This window comes from Mytilus edulis, chromosome 3 (assembly GCF_963676685.1).
Source record: "Mytilus edulis chromosome 3, xbMytEdul2.2, whole genome shotgun sequence".
NCBI lineage: Eukaryota > Metazoa > Mollusca > Bivalvia > Mytilida > Mytilidae > Mytilus > Mytilus edulis.
In genome coordinates this window covers 90,499,381-90,509,770 of record NC_092346.1, presented here as the reverse complement: position 1 = coordinate 90,509,770, position 10,390 = coordinate 90,499,381, and the positions used below count along the sequence as shown (strand labels likewise).

The following is a 10,390-nucleotide window of genomic DNA, read 5'->3' as shown; positions in this document are numbered from 1 at the left end:
GTTTTTGCAATAGGATAGAGTCGTATTTAATAAAGCTCACACTTGATCAAGCGTCTCCGTGAAGGTTAATAGAGTATTTGTCATAGGATGGGGTCGTATTTAATAAAGCGCACACTTGATCGAGAGTCTCCAGGAAGGGTAATAGAGTAAATTAACACCCTCGTATTAGCCAATCAAAATCTGGCATTTTGACAGGAAGTATAATAAAAACTTTTATTTTATCTGAAACATAATGTTAACGGCAACCAATACTCTTCTATGTTGGATTTTATATGTTTTATTAAATGTTGCTTCAACTTCAACAAATATTACCGTTGCAGAATAATGGACGATTGTTTGAAAGTCCGACACTACCGGGAGGTTCTGAAATCGTTTGTGTGGACAAGTTTTGTCATATCAACCTTTACACAGAATACAAATCATCACCAAGCTGGTGCGTAAGATAAGATAAGATAAGATAAGAAAACTTTATTTTGATTCGGCATGAGTACAAATAAGCAACACAAGCTCTAAGGAGCTTTTGACCGAATATAAAAACATATAAATAACATAAAAACAGTGCATTTTGACATATAAAACAACCTGTAATACAAAGTTGAAATCTCACATACATAGCATGCAATAAAAATAATCAACAAATTTTCGAATGAAGTAAAAACATGCTTGACCAGAGCAACCAAAAGCAGCATAAATAATAAAACAGTTTAAAATTTATCTGCAAGCAGAACAGTGACATTCCAAACCGTTCCAGGACTGAACAAGACTTTTAAAATGTGAAAAAAACTGTTTTCTGTCCTGAAATGGTTTGGAAGACTGTTCCATAAAGTAGGAGCAGCAAATTTGAACGATTTTTTACCGTAACGGGTTGACTTTACCTGTGGAATTTCAAGAATATTTTCATACCTGAAAGAATATATAGATTGTTTGACATTCACCAAATTTTGTAAGCACACAGGAGCAATGTTGTTTATAATTTTAAAAGTTTCTAGAGCCATTGTTCTTATCCGTCTAATCTGCAAGAAAGGCACCTTAGCTTTATGTAAGAGGTCCTCGTAGGAGCTTTTGTATATATACAAGTCTAAAGTTGAAAGAACGTTCAAACTTATGATTGCCTTGGATAAAAACCATGCTAGTGCATGGAAAAAAAATCCCTGTAAAGGGGAAAAAATACAGTGCAAAAACATTTTCTAAAGACCAAAAGAGTGAAAAAGTATATTTCGACAAAAAACATTTGACTGGTAGGTCGAACAATTGAGGTTCTTAAACCATACTGACTGCCATTTTCGATTGCTAAATAAATTGCTTAAAAGATTTAACAAAATGGATCCTTCTAGTATGTAATACCAACAGAAAACAATATACTTGCGGAAAAGACGGTATACCACAAACAAGATGTACACTATATCCGGATTTCGACAATAAATATCTCTTCAGTGGTGTAAGGAATCGAAACGGTATTTGTATTTCCATATTATTCACCTAAATTTAGATAGATTCTTGATTTTCAAAGAGTTTAAAAAGCATGAACCGATAAAGCCGAAGGAAAATATAAAACAAGCCCAAACGAAAAATATAAAAAGTAAACAAATTGTGTAGAAACAGAATGTGATTTCAGCCTTGCATCACCGTCACTGACTGGTGATCCGATAGATAAAATCAGTCGAAGGTTTGTCACTGGTTCGGAAGTATTTAATTTGTAAGATCGTCTACGATACTTAATTCAGCTAATCTTTAATATTTCATCTTCATGCTATATGTACACTAGATAAAAACTGACTAGGAAAAGTAAAACCCGGCCATCGAAAATTTGTATATATACAAGACTATGTAGTCGAGTAGACTTGCGCGCCGTGCAAAATGCAAAGGAATGTGTTGCCTTGAAATCTCAATAGCATAAGTTCGAATACTGGCCGGGAAAGAAAAATAATTGACTCGCAAATTTACCGATCTAAAATTGTTGAGCTGTTATTAGACGAATAATATTTATGTACGTCTGAACCAGTGACAACTCTCCAACATATTTTATCTACGAATCACCAATGATGGGGATACAAGACTGAAAACACATTCTGTATATATAACATGTAAATTTTGTCTAAATAATATCACAACAAGTCCGATCTGGAAATTTGCGTTAGAAAATATTTTGTTCTTCTCTGGCCGGGGTTCGAATTCATACTACTGAGACCACTCGATCGCTAAATATATAAATTGAATAAACACAGACATTTATCAGATCTGTTATAGGATAGGTATAAATGATTGTTGTTTGCTATATTTCAAGTTGCATATAATTCACAAATATTCATTAAACCTATGATAAATTCTTTATAAGGTCTTGCTATGCAAAGTAGGTTAACAAAATGCAGGCAGATAAAAATTGTTTTTTTCCTAAAAAAAGAGAAAAAAATATGAAATTGGGAAACATTTTAGATTTAAATTGCTTTTTTATTAGTTTGAAAACTCATTTTTTTTTTTATTTTGTTTGAACATTTATTTATAGTAGATTGGGACAAAACAAGTGTTCATCCCGAACGGGAATCGAAACCAGGAACCATTGTGTTAGAAGTCCGATGCATTAACCACTACACCACGGCTATTTTTTATTTGAAAAGTCAAAAAATTATATATCTTCTTTTAAGTCTTGCTCTGAAACTGTTAAGACATCGTTATAGTGGGATCCATCCAATTCAATAGGTAATTTGATTTGATAATTTTATAATTAGACAATGCTGTTTTTTTTAATTACAGTTTACCACCAGTGTTTCAAAGTGATGCACCCTGCACTGTGTTTGGACCTAAAGAAATGGAATTTTACCGTAGTGGTTTGGGTACAGTTTGTCATTCTGATATTGCTTACAGTACAATAGGATTAGCTGTTGGAACTAAAACGGAAGTTTGTTTTCAAGCAACGTAAGAATACATACATAGATTTTATGTGCTATTGTTGAATGGCTTCTATATGGTTTATGACCTGAAATTAGTTGAAGTTTATTTCTTAATTGTAATCTGCACAGTTTTTAAAAGGTTATAAATTGTTTTTTAAATGTATAAACATGTTTAACCCCGCCAAATTATTTATGTATGTGCATGTCCCAAGTCAAGAGCTTGTAATTCAGTGGTTGTCGTTTGTTTATGTGTTACATATTTGTTTTTCGTTAATTTTTTTACATAAATAAGGCCGTTAGTTTTCTCGTTTGAATTGTTTTACATTGTCTTATCTGGGCCTTTTATAGCTGACTATGCGGTATGGGCTTTGCACATTGTTGAAGGCCGTACGGTGACCTATTGTTGTTAATGTTTGTGTCATTTTGGTCTTTTGTGGATAGTTGTCTCATTGGCAATCATACCACATTTTCTTTTTTATATATATTTCACAAACTTTTCTTCCTTTTGAATAAAAATCTCTTTATGATAGCACATTTTGGATATATTGTCAAAATAGAATGCTTTTGTACATTTCTAAACTTTTTAAGTTGAGGAAACCCTTGGCACTATCCTAAGATCGAAAATGCCTGTAACCAAAAGTTGCAAATAATGATATTAAAACCTAGACAAAAACAATTTCTAAATCATGGGTGAATTACAGTAAACTATGCAAATTTCTTTTTAGAATAATTGAAAATTTGACTGATTAAGGCAACAGTAGTAAACCACTGTTCGATATTTATGAATGATTAAGAAAAAAAAAAATCCGGGTTTCAAACTTAAACTAAGAAAAACACATCAAATATAAGAGGAGAACTACGACACAACAGAAACACGACATTTAAATGTATCACACACAGAAACGAACTATTGTATAACAATTGCCATTTTCCTGACTTGGTACAGGACATTTTCATAAAAAAAATGGTGGATTGAACCTGCTTTAAACCTGGCATGCCAAACCTACCGCTTTTATGGCAATGTTAAATATAGCATCAAATGAAACATTACATGATAGGACTACAATTAATACAAATAAATGAGAGAACATATATGACAGAAAAACATTCGAATAAGATTTAACAATAGGTGCCAGGTTTAAAATTTTATACGCCAGACGCATGTTTCGTCCACAAAAGATTAACCAGTGACGCTCTGATGAAAAAAGTTCGAAAGTAAAAAAAGAGTACAAAGTTGAAGAGCATTTAGGACCAGAAGTTCCTAAGCATACTTGAGAATTCAAAACTTCGTGAAATTTGTAATATACACCTTGAAAAAAGTATTGCAATACTTCCATTGAAAACAATGTAAAATGATATGATTGTAGATTGTGTATAAATTTGGTTTTACAAAATACTTTAATAAAAAGTTGTTAAAAACCTGGCTTGTACTTGAAAAGAAAACATGTATTTCGGATTTGTTTAATTTAAAGTGGGCTTTATGTTTGCTATAAAATCATATGCAGATAGTGCGATCATTCCATTCGAAGACTAAATGAACAGGACCAACCAAGACAGACTGACAATTTTATGCATGGATACTATGAATTTCTTGTATTTGGAGAGTACTTCGGGCTTACGAAAAAAGACGGCCACACTATTAAACATGGTGAAGGGAACACTAGATTATTTAATTTCAATGGTTTTTTATTTAGGTGTTCATGCTTTTATAGAATGAGCACAATACATTGATTACTCAATTTTAAGAAATTAGACATACGATAGGATCATAGTTGCACCAGAAAGATCGAACTAGTATTCACAGTGACTAAGTCCACCTTTTCTACTATTAAAATGTTAATGAATATTTTTGTTACTTTTAATGAAGTGTTGATTAGTCTTTAGTTTTCTATTATGTGTGTTTGTTCTACTACTTGTCTGTGTAATTGTTGTATGTTTTGTTTTGTTTTTGAGCAATGGCATTGTCAGTTTTCTTTTCGCCTTATGAGTTTGAATGTCCCTCAGGTATTTTCTTTTATTTAGATGAGACAGTGTATATAAGAAATACATTATTATTATCATTCTTTTTGTAAAGATCAGTAGTTAATGAGAGTAGTTTTTAATTCAAATCATTGAAATATGATTAAATCCAACAGCTCGAAACCAATATAACTTAAAAACAATTCCTCTTTTTGGCCCCAAAATAAAGCAGTTTTACAAAATTGTTAAAATGCAATCTGTTATCTATTTATTGGAAAGTAGAATGCTTCTGCTACACAAACATGGGCTGTTTTTGACAATACAATGCAAATATATCAGGTATATCATTAGGTAATGCTTAACTACTGAAATCTTCACAATTTTAGCAATTTAGTTAAATTTTAGACGGAAAGTGGCCGCATTCGTTTTCATTCATAATACTGAAATGTAAGTTGTTTTTAATGATAATACATAACATATATAAAGGTTGAGGATGAACACGGATGCGGCCACTTTCTTTTTTGACAAAAAACATCTGAAAAGTGACGTTTTGTTTTGCATATTTGATAGATTTTTCATCTTTAAGCTTGAATCGGAGCGTTTTAAAGGACAAACTCAGTTCATATCTTTAACATAAATTTATTGAATCGATTGAAATAGATACTTTTAAAAAGTGTTTAAAAAGTGTTCAAAATCTTTCGTTTAATAAACCTTAAATTTGAGTCAAAAATCGGCCCTTACCGACCCTACTCCTTTGGAAAAAAAATCCTATTATTAATGTTAAACTTCATTTTCAAAGGTTTCAAAAGAAAAGAAACTTGTTAACATTATCAATTGGTTAGAAGTGACCCACTCATATATTTTATTATGAAATTGAGCCAGGTGAGATATAAGTGATATAACCCAAGGAAGAGTTAAACAGGTTAAAATTTCTAGCTTGATTTAGTTAAGATGAACTGAAATAGAATTAAAATACACAGTTCCTTATTGTTAAAAAAATTTAATTATATCAGTGTGTTGGTATGAGTAAGAAATAAGAGGTATACCCGAAAAATACAAAAAAGAATTGATTAAGATAATATGGAATTTTATTTGGGATGGGAAAGTGAATCAAGTAGACCGGAAGGTTTGTTGTTTAGATGTTAAAAAGGGGGGCATGGGAATGGTAAATTTAGATAGTTGGATAGAAAGTAAATATATCAAATCTTTATATTCGATATAGCATAAGCCATTATCTAGTTGGAATGCAATAGGTAAATTTTGGTTAAAAAATTGTGATAAGAAATTTGAGAATGAACTATTTCTGTGTACATGTTCTGACCTTTCAGGTCTTGAAATAAAAAACATACCACATTATTACGGAACCGCTTTACAATCGTGGTCAAAACTGACAAAGATCACACAGAGTATATTTAACGTAATGGAAGTAAAGAAACAGCGATTATTTGGAAACTCCAATATTTTATTTCAGGGCAAATCTTTATTTTATTCTTCCTTCTCAAGAAGTCAGATCAAAACTCTTGGTGATATATGGGACGATAATACCAAAGATTTTAAATCGTGCAATGAAATATATAGACAATTAATAGATAAACGTAATTGTATTTCGAAATATTCACGAATTAAAAGTTCTAAACCACAAACATTCATGCAGATTTTAAAAAAATAACGATGATCAACCTGCTTTAAAAAGCAACAAAATAAAAATTTCTGAAAACCTTGAATTTTTAAATTCAGACAATAAAATCATTAAAATAAAGGATTTGACATTAAAATATGTTCAATTAAACATTAACATAATTGAGACCCCTAAGTGTCAAACAAAATGGGAAAATTTGTATAGCGAATATATAAAATGGGAAAAAATTTGGCTAAATCTAAGTAAAATGAATATTATTAGAAAAGTTAAGGAATTTCAATGGAAATGTATACACAGGATTTTATATACAGAAAACAGACTGAAAATAAGGCGCATGTCAAATAGAAAATGTCACTTATGTGATGAAATTAATAATATTGAAACTCTTGAGCATTTATTTTATCAATGTAACAATGTTAAACCATTGATAGAAACGGTTGTTAGAAATTTACAACTTTGTAACCTTATAAACGACGAGGTTCTCGTTGAAAAAGATATTTTATTAGGAATTTGTACAGAGAATTCGAGTAATTTCATTGTTAATGCAATAATACTTTATTTCAAATGGGCTATTTGGAAAATACGTAATAAATGCAAATTCGATAAAATTAAACTGAATGTGCAGTCTATACAGGTTATGCTAAAAATGCCAGGAAAAACGAATTAAAATTTCTTCTGCTACGCTCGGATATAAAGTATATATGCAAAACGAAAATTAAACTCTTTATTGAAAAAATTTAGGAAGATGTACTTAGTTCTACTGCTCTAAACGAAAGGTGTGTTCCATTCCATATATACTTATCTTATTGTATATTGTGTATAAAGTAGTGAACACTATGTTATTATAACAGAAAGAAAAAACAATATCTGTTATTGTAATTATTATTTGAATCTATGTCTGTGCACATAAGTTACAAAAGTAAATTACCACATATATTATCCTTCGTAATACATTTGTACTCACCACATGTGCTTTATCCTTTTTTATAATCCATATATATATATATATAGTAAAGAATACTTTCAAATTCTGTTCAATCACCTCAAAATTCTTCAAGTCAAACAATAACTTATTTTCGCAATCTAATTTTAAAGTTATTCCAGTTTAGATTAACACATGTTTTGTTCAGTGAACCGGATATACGATAGTGATATTATACAGTGATCCTATCAGGTGGGAAAATCAATTGTAATGGTTATTTAAATATAATTATGTATGTAAAACTATTGTATAAACTCATTTGATATTTTCCCTGGTAAAATGAGGGTGTTAAAAAAACAGGGGCCCCTAATTATGCAACCTGGGCTACTTAGGTATTTATATAACAGGAAACGATTGAATAAATTATTTGTTATCGTTAAAAAAAAATAAAAAAAATACACAATTCCTACTTATAAAATTTTTGAAATTTCTTATTTTCAGCCAAGACGGAGAGACCAGATGTTATCTATTACATATAGTTGCTGATAGTAAAGGTAAATTGTCATTGTGCACATATGATACTTGATAGTAAAGGTAAGTTGTCATTTTGTTCAGGCGAGTTGTTATTGTGTACTTGTGAGACTAGAAAGTAAAGGTGAGTAGACATTGTGTTCAAATTAGATTTGATAAAAAAGGTGAATTGTCATTGTGTAATTATGAGACTTGATTACAAATATGAATTGTAATTGTGAAAATATGGAACTTGATAGTAAAGATGAGTTGTAATTGTGCACATATGAGTCATGATAGTAAAGATGAGTTGACATTGTGTACATGTGGGACTTGAAAGTAAAGGTGAGTGGACATTGCTAACATGTACGACTTGATGGAAAAGGTGAGTTTACTTTGTGTACATATGAGATTAATGACACGTAAAATAATGGCTTCTGTGACCTGGTTATTTTTTTATTTTATGTTTAGAAAATGAATTTTATAAATTTTGATTAGAAATCGAATGTAAAACAGGTGTTAACATATAATTAAACCAATACAATTTTTAAAAAAAGTCTTATGATTATAAAACTAACTTGTTTTTTGGTTTGTAGATCCTTGTTCATCCAATCCATGTCAGAATGATGGTTTATGTGTTGCCTCGTCAAATGGTACACACTCATGTATGTGTAAATTAGGTTTCTATGGGAAAAGTTGTGAAATAGGTAAAGTGAAATATGAATTATCAAATTGTGTATCACTTGCACTGCTGAAGGGTCTAGAATAGTTGTTACAAAGACTTTCTAAGATCTTCAATGTGTATAGCTTTTAACAAATGGTTAACATGCTTAGGTATTCTAGTTCCTTATTTGCTTCCTTAATGATTTATATCAGGCCAATAACAAATTGCATAAAAGTGATATTTTTTTTTATCAAGCGTCTCATTGCAGGCGTTTTATAAACCACGCTACAGTGTTAAATGTTATCTAGCTGCTGAACATTAGTTTTATGTCCTTAAAATATGTTTAGACCATTTGCAGACCATATAACAACACAATTCAGATAACATGACTTAGGCTTTGATAGTTGTGCATTAAGTACATATTTTATTTATATATAGGTAGTTGTCCTGCAACAAAATCTAATCAACAATATTGCAAAAATGGTGGACATTGTCACACAGATAGTATCAAGAAAACATGTTTCTGTAGACTCGGGTATATTGGGCCACACTGTGAACAGAGTAAGTATATATTTTTCTTCTAGCAAACATTTATGTTATGCCTAGTACTCCCAACAAATGCATGATTTAAGAATGATTTGCGAATTCACAAGAGATATACCAAAACACAACGACGAAATCAAACTTAAAGAACAAGAATAGGAATAGAAATTATATCGTTTATGTACCGTTAGAAGAAGAAAATTATGACACATATAAGTATAAATGGAAACTTTTCAATATGGAACTAAATTCTAACAATTTCATTTTTGGTTCTCTAGAAGACTCAATCAATTATTGATGCGTGCCTTGATTTTTATACTTCTAATTGTAAAAAGAGGGACAAAAAGACCTTTTTTGTATACGTCAGAACTGGGCTTTATTGGGGGGATTCAAGATTAAGCTTATTGGTATGCTGGTACTAATGATTACATTTGGATCTGGGAAAGAATATTGGTTTTTTTTTGGAATATCAAGATTTAGAATTTATTTTCAAGGAATTTTTAATGTTACAGCCAACAAACTTACTCGTTATAAGACTTTAAAAACTCGACACCTGTTTTTGTTTTGTTCTGGTACTGATTTTACCCTATAAAGGCTGTCAACTGGTCCCGCTGACAATTATTCCAACATAGTGTTTATTTTTCAGAGACCACAACAAGGTTAACAAATCCTGCAACAAGTGGCGTAAGTAAAGTTTATTCGTTTTGATGTTTTCTGCACCACACTCTGAATGTTAAGATTCCAATAAACATTAGATGATTTCAAAAATGAATGGTTCATAAATAAAGGCAACAGTAGTATACCGCTGTTCAAAACTCATAAATCCAGGGACAATAAACAAAATCGGGGTAACAAACCAAAACCGAGCGAAACGCATAAACCTGAAATGAATTTGAATAGTGTGTGTGTGTGTATTCAAATGTCCGTTAAATTTCATTCCTGTGTTTTAATTCCATGATGACATTAGATAAAACTAAAAGTAGGTTTATAGTACACTCAAATGAAAACTGTTTTTTTTTGTGAGAATGTGTTTAATATACAAAAGAAGATGTGGTATGATTGCCAATATACATCTGTCCACAAGAGACCAAACTATAGTTCACCGTACTGTTTCACTTGAAGTTTCATTTATTTGTAGGCTAAGTTCATAGGATCATCATTACCAAAATCAATTAAATGTCATCTTGAAGATCCATGTGAAATACCATCTGTGTTGATTGGAGATACTAATGCAAAGTAAGTCTTCTAAGGAGATCCATGTGAGA

The 10,390-nt window shown here is 30.7% G+C and overlaps 1 long non-coding RNA gene across 1 annotated transcript; it reads left to right on the top strand.

Annotated features, from left to right (window-relative positions):
- The first annotated feature begins 9,030 nt into the window (after positions 1-9,030).
- On the top strand, positions 9,031-10,355 carry LOC139514981 (uncharacterized). The gene is made up of 3 exons (XR_011662783.1): positions 9,031-9,143; positions 9,772-9,809; positions 10,264-10,355. It is a non-coding gene; the product is annotated as an uncharacterized lncRNA (long non-coding RNA).
- The last annotated feature ends 35 nt before the right edge of the window (positions 10,356-10,390 follow it).